Raw genomic sequence first — 25,743 nt, 5'->3', positions numbered from 1 at the left:
GTTTAAGGTTATTCCAGCATAGCTCAAACTCTGACAGGTTCTACCAAGCTGGAAAGGCTTTCAGTGGTGATGCTGGTCCCTTCTGTCACCCAGCCAAATGACCTAAAACTAAAACAATAAGGTCTTAGCATGGTGCAATGGAAAGATCATTGGCCTTGAAGCTAAACAAACAAACAAAATTCATAGAGTTAGAGCGGAAGAGACTTATGAAGTCAACTAATCCAGCCACCTCCTTGTACACATAAGGAAACTAAGACCCAGAAAGGTAAAGTGATCTGCCCAAGGTCACACAGTAGTAAATGGCCGAACTCAGATCCCCGACTTAAAATACAGTGGTCTTTCAGCATTACTACGTACATGCTTGTCCCCCTTCCTGCTATTAAGGTAGTAGGATAGTGTTCTCAGACAAGATATGATGTTCTCATTTGGAGATAAATGGAAGCAAACATGCCAAAGTTTGGCCCAGGTCAATTTTAGCTAAAAATATCTTGGTAACTCAACTGGCAAATAGATCTTCCAAAATAACAGATCTGACCATGTCACTCCTTCTCTCACTCCATAGCTAAAAAACTCTAGGGGTCCCCCATTATTTCCAGGATAAAACATAAAATTCAAGTGCTTTATAATCCAGCTCCCCCTACTTGTCTAGTCTTCTTACATCTTATTTCACTCCCCAACCTACCCACTCACATACTCAAAAATCTAATAACCTAGATTTCTTTGCTGTTGCTCACATGATGCCACTTCTCCCCACTCTGGTCATTTTTGCTGGCTATCCCCAATGCCTGCAATTCTCTCCCTCCTCATCTCCATCTCCTAGACCCTCTGGATTCCTTCAAGATAAAGCTACAATCCCACCTTCTCCAAGATGCCTTTCCCAGCACCCTTTAACATCATTGCCTTCCCTCTGAGATCACCTCCAATTGATAGTGTATATATCATGTTTGTACATAATTGTTTTCATGTTGTCTCCCTCATTAGACTTGGAGCTTCTTGAGGGCTCAGATGGCCTTTTACCCTTTCTTTGTATCCTCAGGACTTAGCACAGTGCCTGCAAATATGATAGGTAAAAATAAATGTTTATTGACCTATTGACTCAAGATATTTTATAGATATGAAAAATAAAGCCCAAAGAGATGATTTTTTAAAAGTGTAATAGTCAACTTCCGCTTCCGGGAGCCAAGATGGCGGAGTGAAAAGGTAGTTGCTCTCACTCTCCCCTATCAACCTCTGAAAACCCAGAAAATATCACCCCAGAAAAAAAAACCCTGGAACACTTGAACTAGAAGAAAGACAGGAGCAGAAGTGCAGCAGCCCAGCAAATGGGTCTCCCAGTGCCTCAGAAACAATAAGGGAGGCAGAACTACAAGGGGCCCCAGGCCGAGAGGTACCCTGTGGCATTCATCTTAAAGGAGGTGAAGAAAACAACCTAAAGGCTTCCTAAAGCCCCAGCCTTGCTGATTCCAACCCAACACCAGGTGAGCTGTAGGAGCCCCAAAGCCTCCAATTGTGAAGACATCCTGAAGTCCGGGTGGTAGAGCAGGCAAACACCAACACCTGGACCTCTGAGTGCCTCAGTGAGGGTGGGGAACCAGTGGAAACCAGCTCAGAAAACCACCAGGAGCCTCGGCACTCCACCGCAAAGGAATCTCCCGGTGCATTAGTAGAAATGACGGAGACAACACTGCAGGGGACCCCAGGAATATCCTGCAGCACCCATCTAAAAGGAGCTGAAGAAAACTAAAGGAAAGGAACAGCAGGCAACCTAGATTGCCTGAAAGTTCCAGCCTTGCTGATTCCAGCCCAACACAAGGTAAGCTGCCAGAAACCTACAGCCTCCAATTCCCAGCATAAGAGGCCCCAGCACACAAAGCCAGTGACCAAGACCTAGGCTCCCAACACAAGAAGCTTGGGTCAGTACCCTCTGTTCCCCAGCAGGAGAGCTCAATCTCTTTAAAGGCCAGGGAATAAAGAAACACCATGAGTAAAAAGAAACGTACCATAGATTCATATTATGAGAAGAGTGAAGATCAAGACAGAAATTCTGAAGAGGACAACATTGTCAACAAACCCACATCTGCAACAACAAAAGGGAATATGAACTGGTCTGAAGCACAAAAAGCCTTCTTAGAAAAGCTCAAGAAGGATTTTAATACTCAAATAAGAGAGGTAAAAAGAGTCCTTCAAAAATACAATTGGCCAGTTGGAAAAAAAATACGCTGAAGAAAACAAGTCCCTAAAAAACACAATTGGCCAGTTGAAGAAGGAAGTACAAAATCTAACAGAAGAGTATACTGAAGGAAACAAGTCCCTAAAAAACACAATTGGCCAGTTGAAGAAGGAAGTACAAAAACTAACAGAAGAAAACAATCTGTTAAAAACTAGAATTGGACAAACGGAAACTAATGTCTCTATGAGAGAGCAAGAATCAGTCAAACAGAAACAAAAAAATGAAAAAATAGATGAAAATGTAAAATACCTCATCAGTAAAACAACTGACCTGGAAAATCAACTCAGGAGAGACAATTTAAAAATTATTGGACTACCTGAAAATTATAATGAAAAAAAGAGCCTGGACAGTATCTTTCAGGAAATCATAAAGGAAAACTGCCCTGAAGTCCTAGAATGAGAAGGGGAAATAACCATAGAAAGAATCCACCGATCACCACCTGAAAGAGATCCCAAACTAACAACGCCAAGGAATATAATAGCAAAATTCCAAAATTACCAGATGAAAGAGAAGGTGCTGCAAGCAGCCAGAAAGAAAGAATTTAAATATCATAGAACCACAGTCAGGATTACACAGGACCTTGCAGCTTCCACATTAAAAGACCGCAGGGCATGGAACATGATATTCCGTAAGGCAAAGGAGCTTGGAATGCAGCCAAGGATCAATTACCAAGCAAAAATGAGCATCATTTTTCAAGGGAGGAGGTGGATATTCAACGAAATAGGAGACTTCCAAACTTTCCCGATAAAAAGACTAGAGCTCAACAAAAAATTTGATCTTCAAGTACAGGACTCAAGAAGGACTTAAAAAGGTAAATGGGACAGAAGGATACAATATGTTGTTAATAATGGTGGGGGGTTGTTTAAACCCCTACAATGGAATATGACACTTGCAACCCTTGAGAACTGTATTGTTATTACACCTTGTTAAAGGAGTATACATAAAGACGGTGGATATTAGTTAACTTTGATTTAATGATAAAAAAAAAAATCTAATCAAGTGGGTTCAATGGATCCAAATAAGTGGATCAATCTGATCTTAGAAAATGTACTGAGAAGGGAGGAGGCAGACAAGGGTAAATTACATTACAGAAAAAGACACAAAATCCTATTACAGCAGAGGGAAAGAAGGGGGGGGAGCATTGTTTGAACCTTACTCTCATCAGATTTGGCTCAAGAAGGGCATAATATAATCAGTTAGGTATAGAAATCTAACTTGCCCTATAGGCAGTAGGAGGGAAAAGGGGAAAGAAAAGGGAGGGGGGAAAGAAAAGGGAAGGGGGAAAAAGGGAGGGAAGCAGCAGTAAGACTAAAGAAAAGGGAAAGGGATAGTAAAAGGCAGAAGGGACTGAAGGAGGAGGTGGTCAAAAGCAAAACACTAGTGAAGGGGAGAAAGGAAAAAGGAGAAAGAAAAGCATAAATAGGGGGAAAAAAAGGATGGAGAAAAAGACACAGATAGTAATCATAACTATGACCGTGAATGGGATGAACTCTCCCATAAAACGGAAACAGATTGAAGAATAGATTAAAAATCATAATCCTACAATATGTTGTTTACAGGAAACGCATTTGAAAAAGACTGACACAGGGTAAAGGTAAAAGGCTGGAGCAGAATATATTATGCGTCAGCTGAAGTAAAAAAAGCAGGGGTAGCAATCATGATCTCAGACAAAGCAAAAGCAAAAATAGATCGAATCAAAAGAGATAAGGAAGGAAACTACATCCTGCTAAAAGGCACCATAGACAATGAAGTAATATCATTACTAAATATATGTGCACCAAATGGTATAGCATCCAAATTCTTACAGGAGAAGCTCAGGGAGTTACAGGAAGAAATAGACAGCAAAACTATACTAGTGGGGGACCTGAACCTCCCCTTCTCAGCACTAGATAAGTCTAACCATAAAATAAACAAGAAAGAAGTTAATGAGGCGAATAGAACATTAGAAAAGTTAGGTATGATAGACCTCTGGAGAAAACTGAATGGGAATAGAAAGGAATATACTTTTTTCTCAGCAGTACATGGCCCATACACAAAAATTGACCATGTACTATGGCATAAAAACTTTACAATCCAACGCAAAAAGGCAGAAATATTACATGCATCCTTTTTAGAGCATGACACAATAAAAATTATATGTAATAAAGGGCTATGGAAAGATGGACTAAAAAATAATTGGAAACTAAATAATCTAATCCTAAAAAATGATTGGGTCAAACAACAAATCATAGAAACAACCAATAATTTCATTCAAGAGAATGACAATAATGAGACAACATACCAAAACCTATGGGATGCAGCAAAAGCAGTTCTTAGGGGAAGTTTTATATCACTAAATGCTTACATAAATAAAATAGAAAAAGAGGAGAGTAATGAATTGGGCATACAACTAAAAAAACTAGAAAAAGAACAAATTAAAAATCCTCAACTAAACACCAAATTAGAAATATTGAAAACCAAAGGAAAAATTAAGAAAATGGAAATTAAGAAAACTATTGAACTAATGAATAAAAGTAAGAGCTGGTTTTATGAAAAAACCAATAAAATATATAAGCCTTTGGTTAATTTAATTAAAAAAAAAGAAACAAGAAAACCAAATTACTAGTATCAGGAATGAAAAGGGCGAAGCTACCACCAAGGAAGAAGAAGTTAAAACAATAATTAGGAATTATTTTGCCCAACTACATGCCAACAAATTTGACAATCTTAGTGAAATTGATACATATTTACAAAAATATAAATTGCCCAGATTAACAGAAGAGAAAGTAAAATACTCAAATAGCCCCATCTCAGAAAAAGAAATTGAACAAGCCATTGATGAACTACCTAGGAAAAAATCTCCAGGGCCAGATGGATTTACATGCAAATTCTATCAAACATTTAAAGAACAATTAATTCCAATACTATATGGACTACTTGGGAAAATAGGTGAAGAAGGAGTCTTACCAAATTCTTTTTATGATACAAATATGGTGCTGATACCTAAACCAGGAAGAGTCAAAATAGAGAAAGAAAATTATAGACCATTTTCTCTAATGAGTATAGATGCAAAAAATTTAAACAAAATACTAGCAAGTAGATTGCAGCAACTTATCACAAGAATAATACACTATGACCAGGTAGGATTTATACCAGGAATGCAGGGTTGCTTCAATATTAGGAAAACTATCAGCATCATTGAGCATATCAACACCAAAACCAACAGAAACCACATGATCATCTCAATAGATGCAGAAAAAGCTTTTGATAAAAAACAACACCCATTCCTATTAAAAACACTCGAAAGCATAGGTATAAATAGAGTCTTCCTTAAAATAATAAATAGCATTTATCTAAAACCTTCAGCAAATATTATATGTAATGGGGATAGGCTAGAAGCATTTCCGATAAGATCGGGGGTGAAACAAGGATGTCCATTATCACCACTGTTATTCAATATTTACTGGAAACCTTAGCTTTAGCAATAAGAGAAGAAAAAGAAATTGAAGGCATTAGAATAGGCAAAGCAGAAACAAAGCTATCACTCTTTGCAGATGACATGATGATATACGTAGAGAATCCTAGAGAATCAAGTAAAAAACTACTTGAAATAATAAACAACTTTAGCAAAGTTGCAGGCTATAAAATAAACCCGCATAAATCATCAGCCCAACAGCAAGAGATAGAAAGAGAAATCCCATTTAAACTTACTGTAGACATTATAAAATATTTAGGAGTCTACCTCCCGAAACAAACCCAGGAACTCTATGAACACAATTACAAAACACTTTTCACACAAATAAAATCAGATCTAAATAATTGGAAAAACATCAGTTGCTCATGGGTAGGCCGAGCTAATATAATAAAAATGACAATCCTACCTAAGCTAATTTACTTATTCAGTGCCATACCAATCAAACTACCAAAAAATTATTTTATAGAGTTAGAAAAAATAATAACAAGATTCATTTGGAAAAACAAAAGGTCCAGAATATCAAAGGAACTAATGAAAAGAAATGCAGGGGAAGGTGGCCTAGCAATTCCAGATCTTAAATTGTATTATAAAGCAGCAATCATCAAAACTGCTTGGTACTGGCTAAGAAATAGGGAGGTGGATCAGTGGAATAGGTTAAATATGCAAGACACAGTAGTCAATGACTATAGTAATCTATTATTTGATAAACCCAAAGACCCCAGCTTCTGGGATAAGAACCCACTCTTTGAAAAAAACTGCTGGGAAAACTGGAAAAGAGTATGGCAGAAACTAGGCATAGACCCAAATCTCACACCATATACCAAAATAAAGTCAAAATGGGTTCAGGACTTAGATATAAAGGCTGATACCATAAGTAAACTGGAGAACAAGGAATAGTTTACCTATCAGATCTATGGAGAACAGAAGAATTCATGACCAAACAGGAGATAGAGAACATTATGAAAAGCAAAATGGATAATTTTGATTACATTAAATTGAAAAGTTTTTGCACAAAGCAAGCAACTAAGATTAGAAGGAAGGTAGAAAATTGGGAAAGAATTTTTACAACCAGTCTCTCTGATAAAGGCCTTATTTCTAAAATATATAGAGAATTAAGACAAATTTATAAGAACACAAGCCATTCCCCAATTGATAAATGGTCAAAGGATATGAACAGACAGTTCTCAGATGAAGAAATTAAAGCCATCTATAGTCATATGAAAAAATGCTCTAAATCGTTATTGATTAGAGAAATGCAAATCAAAACAACTCTGAGGTACCACATCACACCTATCAGATTGGCCAACATGACAAAACAGGAAAATGATAAATGTGGGAGAGGATGTGGGAAAATTGGAAACTAATACATTGTTGGTGGAGTTGTGAAATGATACAACCATTTTGGAGAACAATTTGGAACTATGCCCAAAGGGCTACAAAAATGTGCATACCCTTTGACCCAGCAATAGCACTTCTAGGGCTATATCCCAAAGAGATCAAACAAATGGGAAAAGGACCCACATGTACAAAAATATTCATAGCAGCTCTTTTTGCGGTGGCAAAGAATTGGAAATTGAGAGGATGCCCATCAATTGGGGAATGGCTGAGCAAGTTGTGGTATATGAATGTAATGGAATACTATTGTGCTATAAGAAATGATGAACAGGCTGACTTCAGAAAAACCTGGAAAGACTTATATGGTCTGATGTTGAGTGAAGTGAGCGAATATTTTACTCTCTGACAAACAGAATTTAACAAGGCAACCATATTTAAATTACATAAAATATAGGAAAAGAAAAATATGCATACTACTAAGGCTATGATCTCTGCAGAAAAGCTAGGTATCATATTAGTGTAAAAATGACTTCCAAAAACCAGTTCTTGCCCCTGAAGTTTTTCTCATGCCCAACAAGGTTTAGAGGGTAAGAATAAAATCCTAATCTTACCCAGAAAAACAGAGGGTGCTTCTTTCCTCTAGGTCATTTCAAACTCTAGGCTTCACCAAACTGGGAATGATAAAGATCGAAGTGGAAGGCCAAGAGAGGTAAGAAAGGAAAGACTTAGAGATAAAATAGGATTACACCCTAGATAACTTCATTTTTTAAAACCTACATTTAAAAGAGCTAGGGGGCTGACTTCTAATGGAATGCCCTCAATTTTCCAGCACTCTGTTATCTACAATTACTAATCTGTAATTATATATTTCCAACAGGGGCCCAGTTGCAGGAAGCCATGATTAAGGGTTCCTACTAAATTGGCCCCTTGTGTATTAGTCATTATTTTAATGTTCAGTATAACCAACATATTCAATAAAGTGCCAGTATATTTAAAAGGGGAGAGAGAAGAATTACCTTATGTTAATGCCAGGGCAACAGTTCAGAGAATAAAAGAATTAATTTAAGTGAGGAGTCTAATAATATCCAAATACAGCTTAAAAAAAATTGGTTTCACTAAAATTAGTGTGTAGACACATTCACAAGATACTAGTTAACCCTTGTTAAGGGTTTTGTGTGTCTCTGTGTGTATAAGAGATATAGATGACCTCCTCCCCTCAAAAAATCTAATAATCAAAGACAGAATAGCAGAGACCAGGTATGAAAAATAAAGGTATTAGCAACCATTTCTACACAGATTTTTCTCAGAGTTCATATTCATAAGTAGAAGATGAAAACTGAAAAGGATTTTTGGTTTGTTCTCTTTTGTTCCTCAGGACCACCTGGTCTAACCCATACCTGAATAAGAATTCTATCTACAGAATTTTTTCCAACTGGTCATCCCACTTTGACTCAAAGGCCTCAAGCGAGAGGAAGCCCACTTTTGGAAAACTCTCATTGTGAGGAAGTTTTTCCTTATATCGAAACCTAAATCTGCTTCTTTGTAAATCATTCATTTAATGAATTAGCTAGTTCATTAAATCATTAGTCTTAGCTCTATCTTCAAGGGCCAAGCAGAACAAGTCTAATGCCTCATCCATGTGTTCTTTGGGCAGTGTCTACTCTTCTGCAGGCTCTATCTCCAATTCTTTCCATTGATCTTCATCAAGGACGGCCTTTAGCCTTCCCTTGGCCCTGTATAATCTCTAATTTATCAATATCTTTTCTAAGACTGGTTGCACAAAGTTGAATATAAACTTCCAGATGTAGTCCAAGGCAGGGAACAAGTGGCCTCACCTCTCTAGTCCTGGAAAGTATACCTTTTTTAATGCAATGTAAGACTGCTTTAGTTTTTGAGCTACTGTAGTATATTTTCTTTTTTTCTTAATAGAGTACTAGGGAAGGTCTCTCCAACTATATTGGCAGGTATGGAAAAATCAGGTCTCATATGGCTGAGTTTGCAACAATCTGCCATGGTCAATTTGACTGCCATTTCCCATGATCCATTTGGCCCAAGTAGTCTGTGTTGATCTTCAGTACAGATAATAGCTAAAAAGTGTCTGGTTCAGAACAGACAATGGCTGAAAAGGATCTGGTTCAGCCTAATCTTTGCTGATCAACAGAAACATAATGACAAGGAGACATGCAACCAATTATAACTTCAAACTACAAAGTACTGTACCCCAGAGGTTTGTTGTTTTTTTTTCTTTTCTGAATATGGTAGAACTGGAACACGTGTGTGTGTGTGTGTGTGACACTTGTGCATTGCTCTATAAGGTAAATGTGAACCATACTCTTTGTGAAACTGTATGAAGTAACCGGGGTCTGATTCAGGGATTTAAACTCATTAGTTCTCTAGAAGAATTTACAGGTCACTGAGGTGAAAATTAGAAGCTGTAAAATGATGATGTCTTCTGGCATTGCTTTAGGGTATAAATTGCCCCCAATTCATTTCTGCATGCCCAAGACCCCATACGGATCTCATAGGCTGTTCATGCACTATCTCTGAATACAGTTGGATTTTTTGAAGCAAAATAATGACCTCTTCCTCTAAGTCAATAAAGAAGGCATAGCAATTAATGATGATAATGATGATGATGATGATGATGATGATGATGATGATAATGATGATGTCGTCTTTTCTGGATATTTTCCAAAAGAGGCAAGTGTTGAATTTAGGAAATAAAAGCCAGAAAGCATCAAAGGACAGAAAAAAATAAAATATTTGCAAGATTTCAAAAATCTTTTCTTTCTCCATCTCCACTTAGCCCCATGTCTCTACCTTTCCTCCTCCAATCAAGGATAGGAAAGAGGAGGAGGGACAAGTGAAAACAAGAAAGGGAAACTTTCATATCAGACACAGAAACAATAATGAGAGTAGCTGAGTCATTTTGGCTGACCACCCAGAAGGCACTGAAAGTACTGCAGCCCAATTAATTGTATTTGCATGTTTCCATAGCACTATTCATCATGAAAATGCATTCACTTGAAGTGGACCTGCCTTATATCCCACAGAATCTCACTATCTCAGAGTAAGAAGAAAATAAGAAGATCACATAAAAGAATGCAAACTATTTGAAGGATTTCCTTTTCATTTTGGGGTAGGGTTTATTTATTTTTTGGTCAGTGTGTCCCTAACTCACTAATCCATTGCATCAAGCCATCAAGACTTCATGGTATAGGAAAGGTCAACATGAGGGTTCAGGCACCAGCTCTATTATTTACTGACTATTCAACCTCTCCAGTTCCTTCATCTGTAAAACAGAAAGAAGAATAATTACTCTATCTTGCAAGGTTGTTTTGAGTATCAAAGGAAATAGTACATATAAAGTATTTTGTGACTATAAAGTACTATTTAAATATGAGGTTATTATCACAACTATACTCAAACAAGTTAGTGCCTGTTATCTTATCACAGACACTATGAGCATTGGTAGGAGAGTGTGACTCACATTTATTAGTGGAGTATTATTTTTTATTATTCATGATTTTGTCTTCTTGTTTAGTAAGTGTTTCATGTTTAAGAGGTAACAGTGCCATCGTGGTGGGCCTTTATAAATGGGAGCCACAGTAATGAGGAATTAGGAGACACAGCTGTGAGTACAGACATGTAATTATCCCATACCAAGGTTACATCTAGTAGTGAGTTGTAGCCATGTGGCTGCTCCTTTAGGGAAGCACCCTGACATCTCAGGGGAACTACATGTGAGGTTAGTAAGCAAGCCCCAGACCAAGAAGAGAGAGTCTAGAGAAAGCTGGGGGTCTTTGACTTGCAGTTGCTACGTACAAATATGAATAAATACTAAATATATGCAAAGTAAATACAAAGTGATTTTGTAAAAGACACTAACAAGTGGAAAAGCGTTGTGTGGGAGAAGGTATCTAAGCTGAGCTTTCAAGAAAGCTTAGGATTCTCAGAGGTTGAGTTAAAGAGCAAACTTTTCAGGCATGGGGGGAAGTGGGGAGAAAGAAAATCCTATGCAAACACAATGATGCAAGATATAAGTAGAAGAAGCAAAAAATAAGCTAGTTTGGCTGGACTGTGGATACAGACCATAAATCGGGTATAATATCTGACAAACCTGGGAAGACAGAATGGAGTCAAATTGTGAAACACTTTAAATGTCAAATGGAGGAATTCATTTATTATCCTAGAGTCAATAGGGAGTCTCTGGAACTTTTTTAGCAGGGGAGTAATCAGGTCAGACTTGTAAATGAAGACTATCTTAGCAGATGCATGGAGAATAATTTGGAGAAGAGAAAGACTGGAGGCAGGGTGACCAATTAGGAGGCTAGTTCAAACAAAAGAATATGAGAACCTAAACTATGGTTGTAGTGCTGTGAGTACAAAGGGCATGGATTCAAGGGATGTGGTGGAGGTAGAATTCATAATATTCAACAACTTCTTAGATATGGGGGGCAGGAGAGAAGGAAAGTGACTAGTCAAGGATGACTCTAAACTTGAGGAACTAGGTGGCTAGAAAGTTGATGGTACCTTTGACAAAAAAAGAAAAGTTAGGGAGGGCACAGGAGGGAGATTTGGAGAAAAGCCATATAAATATGGCTTGATAACAGAATTGGAGCTCCAGAGACAGATTATTGCTGGATATCTGGATCTGAAACCATCTACATGCAGATGATAATTCAACCTATGGGAACTGATGAGGTCACCAAGACAGTTTAGTGAAAGAAAACAAAAGGAACCTAAGATTAAATTTGGGGGGATACACATGGTTAGGGGGCAGAAAAGGGATGAAAATCCAGCAAAAGGAAACTGAAAAGGAAGAGTCAGAACCAAGAGAGGGCACACAAAAACCCAGATTAAATAATGTTTATTGGATTCCTTGCAGTCCAAATCATTCCCCTTGATGCATATGGTAGATGGAAGTAAATATATTTACACATGCAGCACCCTCACATTCAAGTAGACATTCTGACATGTTCAGCTTGTGACATAGGAAATTTATTTAAAAGGCTTTAAACTGCTGCAATTCGACATTGAAAATAGGGCAGAAAGGCTGCCCAAGGCACTGGAAAAAAAAAAAGCTTGAAAGGAATTGGAGGGGGGGGGCCGGAGTTTGTTAACTAGCTTTATCATACAAAAAGTACACTGCTCTTCTCTGAATTTTCTCATGGGGTACACTTTCAAAGCACTTCCTTCCCTCCACACCCAGATTCTGTTTACAGTAATCCTGCTCCTTCAGAGTACTTGCTACAGGTAGTTAAATGTGGAGAATGACAACCAAAAAAAAAAAAAGAATAAAACTAAATTCCCATTACTAAAGAAAAACTCCAGTCAGCCCTCTGGGGGGAGATGCTCACAAGGATTAATTATTTTGTAGAAGTTGATATCTCTCTTCATTTCCCTTTCCAGCAGCTTTGCAAATACAATTTTCCACATTTTGAAAGAAACGTAAGAACTCCCAAGTTCCACAGCCAGAAAATCCTGACAGTCTCTGATAGCTGAATAATGGATGAAGTTCTACTGTTTACTTAGCAGGGGGGAAAAAGAGAGATAGAGAAGCCCAGATAAAATAGAGGAATCTGACATACTCTTGTTGCTGAACAATAGTGAGAAAAGAACATCCCCCTCTTTTTTTCCTTGTCTTTTATTCTATGGATAAAGTTTATATGCAAACAGACCTTGGTCCAATACCAGCTTATATAAATTTTGTGTCTGTCCCTCAGAGTTAATCCAGCCATTCTATTGTATGTAAAAGAGATAGGCTATACAAGAAATAGATTTAAAGGTGAGTACAGATTGATTGGCCATCCCAATACTAACAATCTCCACAGATAAGGCCAGAACTAGGCATCTTTCTGACTCCTTGAGAAGAATTTCACAGGGATGCTGTAGAACTTTCTAAGCTGTGCAACATCTTTTGAAATTACTACTTATTAATTAGAAAACTGGCTTAGAATGTCACAGTTGATTGCCTCTGTCTACTCCTACCTACTCTCAAGTAAAGGTGGGGTCCCAGATTGTTCTGCCTCAGACAAGGTCCTATGGGCCAAGCTTGCTCACAAGTCCCTGGCCTGCCAAGACCTCTTGTAACAGCCCAGGTCCTCTGATAGCACATAAATGTCAGCAGATTCTCACCACAGGACTTTACTCTCCCAAGCACAAGGATAAAACATCCTGTCTTAAGCTATTATCTGAAACCTCTGATTCTGGGCAGCGTACATGAAACACAAACTGACAGCCCCATCTATATAATGCTTACTGTTGTCAGCAATATGCACGTGGGTCATCTCCGAGCCAGGTACGTGGGCATCATCACAAGAGGCAATGACCAAAGGAGTGAATTCTTCATTATAAAAGCAAGGTGTTACTGAGGTACGAGGTGAAAACAGGAGTCAACCTTTCATCATAATTCTTCTTTATCATTAATGAAGTTGTGTTCCTCTATTTCTAGTCAAAGCTGGATTGACCAGTGTAGCACCTGCTTCCCCAGCATGACCCAACCCACAATGCAATTTTCTCCCTTACCTCCCACCCTCAAAGGCACTCACTCTTTCTCTGTGGTTCATTTTCCTTCAACTGACTATAACTCTCAATTAAGTTTTCCCAAAGGGAGGATAATTGCTACAAATCACAGTCAGGAGCTCAGGGTAACCCTTATGGGAGATATTCCTACTAAATCCATAGATCCCCAAAGCTCCACTGATCAACTTCCTATTCAGTCACTAATATGAAATAAACATTAACCAAAACATTTACTCAAAATGTGAAGCAAATACATAAAATTTACATAACTTTCTACCCCAAAAAAAAAAACCTGAATTATATTCTCCCATTAATGCATAGAGAGTTATATAGAATGGACACACACTTAGTTACAGGGTACCAAGAAATACATGTAGAGAATACAGGTGGTCAAAGCAATTCACAACTCACCTGAGTAAGGTGAGATATGGCTGTATAGCAAGCTAGGGGCACCAGAACTTATGAGAAGGTCATTGAAAGGTAGATGCAAAGGCATCAGAGACAAATTTTACTATGTTTTGAAAGGTACCAGCTAATTCACCTGATGATTTATAACATTGAGTGGAGGTAATACACGTAACTTTTTTTTAGTTGTGCAGAAGAAGAATGAGTCATCAGTTCAAATGTAGAGTTGATCAGTGTGCCTGTATGTCACCAACATTATTTTTCTTGGATCTTGAAACAGTCATCTGTGCCTTGTAAGAAGGGATGGTTTTTAACCTTCTAGAAAATCTTAGCCAAATGTTGGCATGGTCAAACTCTTTTTGAAAACACATGTGTATATTTCATATTCTATGGGAGTTTGGTTGCTTTACTCCAAGAGGGTGGGAGTAACTTGGGACTAAAAGAGTAGATATTACCAGCAAAAATGAAACTTGGAACTAGTGTGTGACAATTTATTTAAGTTCAGGCCGTGAAGGCAGCTGAAGTAGCTACTGTGGAGCACTTAGAGCTTGGTAAAACATTAAAGATGCCAAGGTCACCCATTGCACCCTGGGCCATTGCTGATTGTCTTGACTTTTGTCTTGCCACTGGACTTCGATCACTCTGGAAGAGAGTGCAGCTGACAACTTTGTGCAACTCTGCCTCACTTAAAACACTTCACAATCACATTGTGAGGTCATCGATCCTCTTCGGAAACCAAAAAAACAACAATTGGAGGCAAATGGGTCCTTCAGCAATGCCCCATGCTAATGAGGTGTATTTATATACCTTGACAAAAGACTCTGTCATACTCTGAGAGAAGCCTGAATTGGCAAAAATGTTTCTATTAGATCAGGACGGTCCTCATGGGTTCTGGTGAAATGGATAGTGATAGCATGATGAAAACACGATTTCATAAAAAGTGAGGAATCAAAGAGCTCCATCCCAGAATAAAAGCCCCCCCATCCCTGAAAACATAATCCCAACCACACCCAGAAAAAGACTAACACTTTCCATTTAACCCCTAGGACATAGGACTTGCTATGTTAAATCCATACATCATAGAGGGATTGCAAGGAACTCACAGAGTAACTTTTCAAAGTTAAAAACCTGCTTCAATGTATCTATGATCTCAGGGATGTGAAAATGGTAATATTCACATCCTGTGCAAGTCTTATCCACATCTAGTCATAAAGCATACATAGGGAGTCCACACATATTCTTAACGAATTTGTTTTACTTGACTTCTCTTCACAGTCCATAGTTACTGAGTACTGTAAAATACCTTAAGGAGAAGAATTCTCTCCTCACTTTTCTATTTGTTTTCCCAGTACCCAAGCGTATAGGAGGCACTTAATAAATGCATGTTGATGCATGTAGCATGTGGGTTATTCATTTGTTATCCTTCACTGTCACCGCTGCCTTCTTTGGTCATGTGTCTCTTAGATCACACATTTTCTGGTACTTTCTATGAACCATTTATCATTTGTAATATGCTAAATTCTATTTATACTTGCACCCCTTTATTATTGTCAGAATAATCCAAAATTTTGATTCCCAAAAGACTGTGGTATCCCATAATGCATAACCATACAGTTTTGGCGGATGAACATTGGTGTTAGAAAGATGAGATGCTGGCATCATCAGAGAAGAGCATATGGAAGACCTTACTCTGCCCAGGAAATCCTTCTTCTATTTGGATTCTGCACTCTGAGTCTTCTATGAGAGCAGTTAACATTTTTGGAAAGTGTATGTGCTTCAGTTGTATGCCTGCCTCACTTAATATCAGAGCATCATCAAACAGTGCTATGTCTTACATCAATCAAAGACCTTCTGATTTTGACATGGAAGATATTTCGTTGTAGGAAAATCTTTAAGGCTGAATTTTACTCTTTCAGATCAAATGCTTTTTAATAGCTAGCATTAATTTCTGCACTATTGGGTGACTGCCTTAGAATATCATTTATGAAAACCTAACTATTACCATTTCAGATCCTCAACATATGTAAGCTATTTTAACAAACATTTCACTCATTTATTTGTTCATTTATTCATCTCTTCATTTTGGTCTGGACCTTCTGATTGCATTAGTATAAGAAATTCTCTGTGAGAAAACACTGTCAATACACATTACCAATTAATAACATAAATATTAATACTAATTTCATTTAATAAAATTATTGTAATACTAATAGCAATTAGTTCAAAACATATAGTCTTATAGCGATAAGACCCTGAGGCCCTGACATGTTGAATGACTTGGCTGCAGTCACATGACAAATATTTCTCAGAAGCAGGGACTAGTCCCAGGTCTTCTTGACAACAAAGCCACCGCTCCACCTGCCATATGTTGCTACCTCTCAAATATTGTTAAAAGGTTCAAAAAATAGCCAGACTATTTCCTGTCTTAATTATCTGGGTTGTTTTGTGGGGGTTTTTTTGGTTGGTTGGTTGGTTTTTTTAGGCAATTGGGGTTAAGTGACTTGCCTGGGGTCATACAGCTAGTAAGTGTCAAGTGTTTGGTCTGAGGCCAGATTTGAACTCAGGTCCTCCTGACCTCAGGGCCGGCACTGTATTCACCATGCCACCTAGCTGCCCCTTAATCATCTGTTTTTATAGAAAAGCAATATTTATGATCTTTTTCCAATCATTCAATATCTTCCCCTCTTGTATATCCCAAGAATCATTCCTTCACTATCCTCAGCATGGACCTCCACTGTATAGTAGTTACTTTAGTTCAGTTTCTTTTCTAGTCTTTATAAGTTCATCTCAGCTCCCACAGTGCAGTGCAGTGGGGACTAAAGTTGTTCCACTGTCTTTGATGGATAAAACATGTTTGTCATAGAAATCGTGAATAATTCTTTTCTATTTGTCACCAGTTGCCTTCCATCCAGGTTTATCCTTAAATAGTGTTAGAATGATATGGCTCAATTGAGTATCACTGCAAGCTTCTGTAAAACTTAATTCTTCTTCTATCACTTCTCCCTCATTTATAAGGCACTACTAGTCCAGATATTCTACCATCTTCCAAGTTTATACTCTAAACCAGTGTTATACTTGGCTTTCTTGTCTTTCCATTTGGCAAGGAAATCAAGTGTTTACTGGCTCATTTAGTTCCTAGGGTCTTTAGACCTCTTTGTTGTGGCAATTGCTTTTCCATCCATTAAATTGCTATAAAATTGTTGATAATCCATGTTAATGAAAAGTCACTTATCTATATGCCATTTTCTGGCACCAATGGCTTATTTAGATAGATCAATTTGGAGCTATTTCGTTTGCATTCCATATCTTCTCTTTTTTCTACTAACTTAGTAATGATTTTCATCTTTGCTGTTATTTTCTTAAATTTTTTATTTTTTTTTACTTTTAATTTATGGAATAAAAGAAGAATTTCCACATCATAGTATAATAAAAAAAAGATGATTCCACATGAAACTGCAAATCTATTATGTACGACTTGCTATTCCTTTTAAATAGATAATAAAGTCATCATGTTAATTCCTCTTTTTTTCCTTTTTTCTTTCTTCCTCCCCTCTCTGCACCCTAGAGATGGCTACCATTAGACAGAAGTATGTCTGTGTGTGTGCGTGTGTATGTATATGGATGTAAAATAATTATATGCATACTTCTATTTATCAGTTTTTCATCTAGATATAGTAATGCTTGCCATGTTCCAGGCATTATGCTAAGAGATTTACAAATATTATCTCATTTGACCCTTACAACCTTAGAAAAAAAGTACGATTATTATCCTCATGTTACAGTTGAAGGTACTGATATCAACAGAGGTTAACTGAGTAAGTGACTTGCCCAAAGTTATGCAGCTAGTAAATGTCTGAGGCTGGATTTGAACTCATGAGACTACTAATTCAGGAATGACTTGGTAATTAGTCATTTACTCTTTATTAACATACACATACACACATATATATGCACATACATACATATATATCATATATAATATATCTAATGTATATATAACTCCTTTTTTGTGTTACCATTTGGTGTGACCACATCCATCCAATGCCTTCCCAATCTCTTCTTAGAGAAAGTATTAATATATAGTAAATATTAATATAAAGTGATAATATATAGGTATGAGGCTTCTCTATGGCCTGTAAGTCTCTAGCCTCTTATTTCTTGATCCAGAGTGATATTTTTTAAAATGTGTGTTTGTTTGTCTGTTTTTACTATCCTCCTCAAAGTCCATTTTCACACTGACAGCACCAAGCATTAAAATGTATGTGATTTCATTTAATTATATCATTAAATCAAAGAAACAGAAAAAAATTGTCTTAGTGGCAGTTCAATGAATGGTAGCTACTCCTACCTCTCCCCCATCTAGAGGCCCATAGCATTTCTTCCTTCTCACTTGAAAGTTGCCAAGATAGAGAGAAAGCTTTCCAATTGAATTTTTTCTTTACACACCCAGTTCTAGTGAGCAGCCACTTAAAGTCTTTTTGTTACCACCTAATTAATAGGCTGACAGGAAGCAGCCAGAGTTCACCAAGACTTGTTCTGAAGCAGGGAGAAAGCAGACCCTTCATCAAACAGTTCCTGAGGCAAGGTCACAGAGATATCATATATACTCCAAGGACTGAGCCTTCATTGGCAGGTCATCCCATTACATGAGGAAAAGAAGTAGCCCAAATGATACATCCTACCACATCCAAATAAGCATGTCTTGATTAAAAGGAGAGAGTTAGACCCAAAGACCAAGCAATCGCTATGTACTTTGGGTTCAGGGGTGGGGAATCTGCAGCCTGGAGGCCACATATGGCCTTCTAGGTCCTTGGGTGTGGCCTTTTGACCAAGTCCAAGTTTTTACAGAACAAATCCTTTTATTAAATGAATTTGTTCTGTGAAGTTTGGGTTCAATCAAAGGGCCACACTTGAGGACCTAAGGGGCCATATGTGTTCTCAAGGCCTGCTCTCTTCCAGCACAGGTACTGAAGAACAAACAGGGAAAAAACATGTTCAGTCATTTTAGGAAAGTTTGCAAATTCCAAATACTACTGGACCAAAACTTTTCAAAAAATACGTCAATGGCATTCATCATCAACTGTACATTGGACTGTGGCCTCCTTGAGAACGGTGATTGTCTTTTACCTTTTTGTGTTTCCCCAGCACTTAGAACAGTATCTGGCATATACAGCAGGTGCTTAATAAATACTTGCTGAAAGACTGACTCTGAATCCATCATCAAGGCTTTCAAGGTCACTATGCATTGATCTCACATGCTGTCCTCCTTCCTTATACAGGAAAGAGTGATAGGGACCAATGAGCTTTGTTTGGCAGCTGTCCCAATGGCCTTACTGCACGTAGAAATACTGTAAGTGCCTCATTGATTGAAATAAGTAAGCCTTCTGAAATATTTTGGTTAATCTCTCTGGGATAGGAGTGGGGAAGGTACAGCTAAAAGGCAAATGCAGCTGTGTTTGAGAAAAGTCACAAGTGTGATTATAAAATAATAATCTTTTAACATCTTTTAAATAATAATTTAAATAATTTAATAATAATTTAAAATTAAATTTGAAATAATTTAAATGATTTAATGATACTTTAAATAATTTTAAATATTTTTAACAATCTTTCAAACATCTTTTTTTTTAAATGCCAGGACTTGTGCATCCAAAGGAGTTATATTATTCATGCAGATGATCCTCAGATCAATTTGCCTAGCCCTAACCTCTCTTATGATCTTCAGTGTCTCCATCTCCATCCTCCTGTTAGACATCTCTAACTGGATGTCCTGTGGGCATCTTAAACTAAACACCTCCAAAACTGAACTCATCTCCCCCCAAAACCCTCCCCTCTTCCTAATTTCTTTCTTACCATCAATAGTCCCACCATACTCCCAGTCACCCAAACTCCCAATCTAGGTGTCATCTTAAGTTCCTAACTCTCTTGCATTCCTCTGTATCTAATCAATTGCTGAGGCCTGTCAATTTTACTTTTATAACAACTTATAGATTCTTCCTCTCCTCTCACACTGTCACCACCTGGGCCAGGACCTCATCAATTTGTGACTGTAGCATTTCAACAGCCTGCTGATTGGTTTCTCTTCCTCCAGTCTCTCCCCACTCCAATCTACCCTCCACTCAACTGTCAAATTGATCTTCCAAAAGTGCAGGTCTGACTATATCAACACCTTATTTGATAAATTTCAGTGACTCCCTATTATCTTTAGAAGTAAACATAAACACTCTGTTGAGATCACTTATCATAGATCACTATAACATATAATGAAAAAGTTTGAAATATTGTAAGAATTACCAAAATGTGACAGACAAGATGCAAACACATGCTATTGGAAAAATGATGCTAATAGACTTGGTTGATGTAGGTTTGCCCCAAACCTTCAATTTGTAAAAAAAATCCGTGAAGCACAGTAAAATGAGGTATACATATATCTGGTATTGGACAAAATGAAAAATTGATCAATAAACAGGATAAAGATTCTAGAAATAGCACTATTTATAAAAAAAAAAAACTCTGTTGGCTTTCAAAGTAATTCAAAGTCCTTCCTCCATTTCCAGTCTTCTTATATTTTGCTTTACTTCATTTAGTCTGCAATCCTATGACACTGGCCTCCTTGCTATTCCTCGCACAAGAAAATCCATCTTCCAACTCTCGGAATTTTTACTATCCGTCTCCCTTGCCTGGAACTCTCTCCCTCTTCATCTTGGCCTTCTGGCTTCCTTCAAGTTGCAGCTAAAATCCCACCTTCTACAAAAAGCCTTTTCAGATCCCTCTAGGTGGTGGTGCCTTCCCTCTAAGATTATCTCATATTTATCACATATATGTCTTATTTGTATGTTGTGGTTTGTGTGTTGTCTCTCCTCCATTAACTGTGAGCTCCTCAAGAGTTGGGACTGTTTCTTGCCTTTCTTTACAACCCAGCACTTAGTATTGTACCTAGAACATAGTGAGTAGATAGTGAAGGTTTGTTGACTTCTCCATTTCAAAGTAGTCATCCTGGGAATGTATACATGTAAATAATGATAAGCATCATTGTTAAGAACAAGTTTGGCACTCCATTTGGGGAATTACTTTCAGAGGCTATGTTATAGTCATTCAAAAACTCCCAATGGTGAAAAAATATTCATCCTGTGAGGGTACATGTGATTTTTGTAATCTGTCAAAATTCATTTAGCATCAAATCTGATAAAGTGCTTTTGGGAGTCATTTCAGGTAGATTTTTTGTTTTGTTTTATTTTTCTTTCTGTGACTCATAAACTAAAGGTAATTTCAAGAGTTCAAAAGATTTTGAGCCATTGCAGCCTCATTGGGCAAGTGTATAAGTCTTCCAAGATAAATTATGCTACAGTTATATTGAGGAGAGCATCCATTTGGATGTATAGATGCCAAATAGTTTGCTTAAAAAAAATTTCCCATTTTACATTATAGACATACTTGCAGGCTAATAAATGACTAACGAGGTTGATTTGGAGAGGCAGCATGTTATAGAGAATAATGTGCTCTATTTGGAGGTTGGAGGACATAGGTTTAAATCCCCCCTCAGATATTTACTTACCAGGTGTGTGACTCTCTCTCCAAGACCAGTTTTCTGATCTATAAAGTGGGGCTTATAATAGCATCTACCTGACAGTTAAGAGGCCAAATGAGTTAACATAGCCAAAATGCTTTTCAAACCTTGTAGTACCATATAAATGTGAGCTAGTTATTATCATTGGCGTTAGAAAATTCTGTACTGTGACTCCCCTCCCCCCAAGAAATGATTCATTGTCCACCCCACCCTCAGAGTTGCCTTCAGAGGCAGAGGGATCTGAAGAATGTTTTTCACTGAGTACGGTGCATCATTCAAGGAATTCTTCCATTATTTTAGGAATGAACTATACCAAGCAGCTAATATAAGAAGTTAACAAATTTTTATAAAACCTCCCAATGGGCAGCCATGTTCAGGGTCATATTTTGAGGTCATATAAGAGACAGTAATCTTTGTTTGGAGGCCAAAATGCACTTCCCTCATGGGTCTGCACGATACAAATAAATAATCCAGCCTAGAGAAAGGTCACCTCTGGAGCTAAAGCTGGGGTTAGCAGGGACAGAGTGCAACGCAATTGCTCTGAAAAACTTAGCAAGTCTAGCTAAGCACCACTGGGATAGGGGTGCTGAAAGCTGATAAGACTTAACTTATCTGAGGAATGAGCCAACCTTGAACCTTGCTGTTGCTTGACAGATTTTTCTAGGCATCAGCCTGCAGCAAGGGAAACCAGAGAATAGACAAGCTTGCTCCTCAAAAGACAGGAAGACCAGGCTACTGGGCATTCAATAAGGTCAAAAGACCACCCATGCAGCAGGCAGGAATCAATAATGTTGTGCTGAGTCCAATGGGATAAATGACCCTTAGACTTCTTGGAAGTTTAGCAATCTTTATTGATAGTGCATGTGGGGCTAGTGCAAAGCTATGCAGAGAGTAATGGACGGCATTTGCTTACAAAACCAAAAAATAAATGATGCTGAATTGCATAGCAACAGAATAGCACAGTTTCTGACTGGGGCCAGGTGACCACAATGATAAAATTGCAAATGCTATCATCTGAAGATTTTCTTGCCTCCCAAATCACTCTCAAGGACCTGAAAATTCCACAGCTCCAGAAATTTCCAAGATTAGTGATGCATTTCACTTTCTCCATGCTATCATCTTTTTAATATTCCTTGGAGGAATAACAAAATCACTAATTCAACTTAAGTGTGAGTTACTCTATCAGCCATACATTGAGAACTATTCAAGTTTTATTTTGCTTCTGTGATCTCTGTCAATATAAATGATCTTCAGCGGCAGCTAGGTGGTGTAGTGGATAGAGCACCAGCCCTGAAGTCAGGAGGACCTGAGTTCAAATCCGGTCTCAGACCAAACACTTGACACTTACTAGTTGTGTGACCCTGGGCAAGTCACTTAACCCCAATTGCCTAAATGTGTGTGTGTGTGTGTGTATGTGTGTATGTATATATATGTATATACGTGTATATGTATATATATATATATATGTATGTTATACACACACACACACACACACACACACACACACACACACACACATATATATATATGAATGATCTTCAAATTTGAAATGGTAGGATAAATGTGATTAAGAAAAAACTGAAGTCACCAATCGGTCAGAAGAGATTGTAAGAGAGTAGATAAACTGATTTAAATGAGTTTGAGGTTATTACCAGGAGAAATTATAACTTCCAGAATACCTTCAAAAAACTTACACATATGATTGCTGAACATCTATCAGTAATCTTTGAGGGACTGTGGAAATTAGTAAAGGGCCAGGAGGCTGGAGAAAATTATATACTATTTCAATTTTATAAAAGGGGCAAATTCTAGGATGAACCTGACATTCATCACCAGGGAAATCCCACAAAGAACTATTAGAATGGGAAGTATTTATCATTGGGATCTAGTATGAGTTCAATATGAAAAAAAATCATATCAATTTAATCTCATTTTTCACATTGCAAGATTATTAGATGGTGAAGTTTGGGGAAGGCTTAGATACATAATGTAACTTGATTCACTTTTCAAAGCCTCTGTTTACATGCTTCTAGAAAAGAACAACAAGCATAAATTACATTATAATTAGTTTATAGCTATGAAAATGGCCATAGGTAAAGAATACTTTGATTCATGGAAAAAGACCAACAATTTTAGCATTTTATCAGGGACTTCAATGAAGGCAGAAAACATGTCTATCAATTCCATCTACGACACAAAGCTGAGAAGAATAGCTAATACACTGCATAACAGAAATAAGATTTTAAAAGATCTTAGCAAGTTGAAAGGGTAGGCCAAATTTAACAAGAAATTTGAGAACTTTGGATTTGGGTTTGCAAACAAATAGACAAATAAATAAATGAATAAGTGAATAAGATACTTAACTGATTGATTAATAACTATATAAGTACAGGATGGAGGAGGTCTGACTTTAAAAAGAGAATAATTAGAAAATGTTAATTAACTATAAAATCAATAGAATGATTGCACAAAAGGGTATATTAGCAGAAAGAAGGAGTCCAGAACCAAGGAGAGGAGCTTCTCACTATTTTGCCTTATTCAGACCTCGTCTGGAATACTGAGTTAGTTTCCCCCTAGTTCCACTACTTTGAGACTTTCACTGACTTCCCCAACCCACTCCATATCCCTGCTACATTTCAACTTTCCTTTGTATTTTATCTTCCCTGTTAGATTCTAAGTTCCCTGAGGCCAAGGACTATTTTTGTCTTTCTTTCTATCACTAGCACTTAGCACAGTGCCTGGAACGTAAAGAAATTATTATTAATTGATTTGCACCTTAAGAAAATCCATTTTTCAATTGCATGGAGGCCAAATTAGTGAAGCAAGATACTGGAGGCAAGGAAATCAATTATGAGGACAGAGGGTAAATAAGCTACGTAAGAGGAAGGCAGGGGAGAGATGTGAGAAATGGTGTGAGACTTGGCAACTGATTGGATGTAGGGGTGGTGAAGGAGGGTGAATGGAGAAGGTCTTCATGGATGGTTTTTTTGCAAATATAGGTGGCTGGAAGGATGGTGGTGCCCTTGACTGCCACTGGGATGTTAAGAAGAGGAATGGTTCAAATCCTGGCTTTGCTGCTTACTAACTTCGTGAACTTGAAAAATCAACTAAATCTTTCTAGACCTTATTCTCCTATGTAAAATGAAGTGGGAGAGGAGGAGGACTAAACTAGATGCACTCCCAGTTCCCTTACAGTTCTAGATCTATGATCCCATGGTACTATGGGTTTATAGAGGGAAGAACAGAATTCCATTCGGAGCGTGCTGAATTTGAAGTGCCTCTAAAACATCCAGGGGGAGATGTTTAGCAGTGGATGGGTACTATGGATTGGGAATCATCTACATAGAGATGAAAATTGAACCCTTGAGAGCTACTGAGATTGCTAAGAGAGAAAGTATCAAGAAAGAAGAGAAGAGGGAGAACATTGGAAGATGACCACAATGGACAAACTAGATAGAGTACATCTGAAGAAGGATGACCAGCAATCTAAACCAAGTCTCTCTAAAGCTGCTTACAAGAGCTAAGAACATTTAGCTTGGAGATGATTTAGAGAAGAAATGACCACTATCTCCAAGTATCTAAAGGACTTTCATGTGGAAAACTGACCTTTTCTGTTCCAAGTAGCTGGAGTAGGAACAACGAGTGAACAGGAAGTCATATTTCTGTTCAACATAAAGACTAATTTCCTTAATGGTTCAATGGGCTTCATTACAGACCAGAGTGAACAGAGCCATACTGCCAAAAGAAAGCGTTATCAACCAATGAATAGAGTTGGAAGTTAAATGTGAAAATTTCTCCAGAAGGAATCTATGGACTGGATCTAAGTGTCTAAAAAGAGCAATCCAAGGAGCAAGGAAAGGAAACAAAACCAACAAATCAAAACATGGAGGACTGAATGATATTAGAAAACAGGATATGAACTCTGGTAATGCCAGTGACTCAATAGCATGGTCTTTGGGCAAGTACTACTCCTACCCACAATCAGCTGATCCTCCTCAGCACCTGTAAGTAGTAGGGAGTGAGGATTTGGGGGAAGCTAGTCAATCTGTGTCCCAAAAGATACTCGTACAGAATCTAGATAACCATTTCTCACAGATATCATAGAAGAGTCTCTAGCTGGAATGGACCATGATGTTAGATAACCTCTAAGATCTCTTTCAATTCTGATATTCTAATGCTATGTTATCAATTTCCTCCCTAACAGGAGAGGTTAGGGTAGAATGAGGG

The sequence above is a fragment of the Phascolarctos cinereus genome, unplaced genomic scaffold (assembly GCF_003287225.1).
Source record: "Phascolarctos cinereus isolate Bilbo 61053 unplaced genomic scaffold, phaCin_HiC Scaffold_1;HRSCAF=81, whole genome shotgun sequence".
NCBI lineage: Eukaryota > Metazoa > Chordata > Mammalia > Diprotodontia > Phascolarctidae > Phascolarctos > Phascolarctos cinereus.
Note: the sequence above shows the minus strand (reverse complement) of the source record.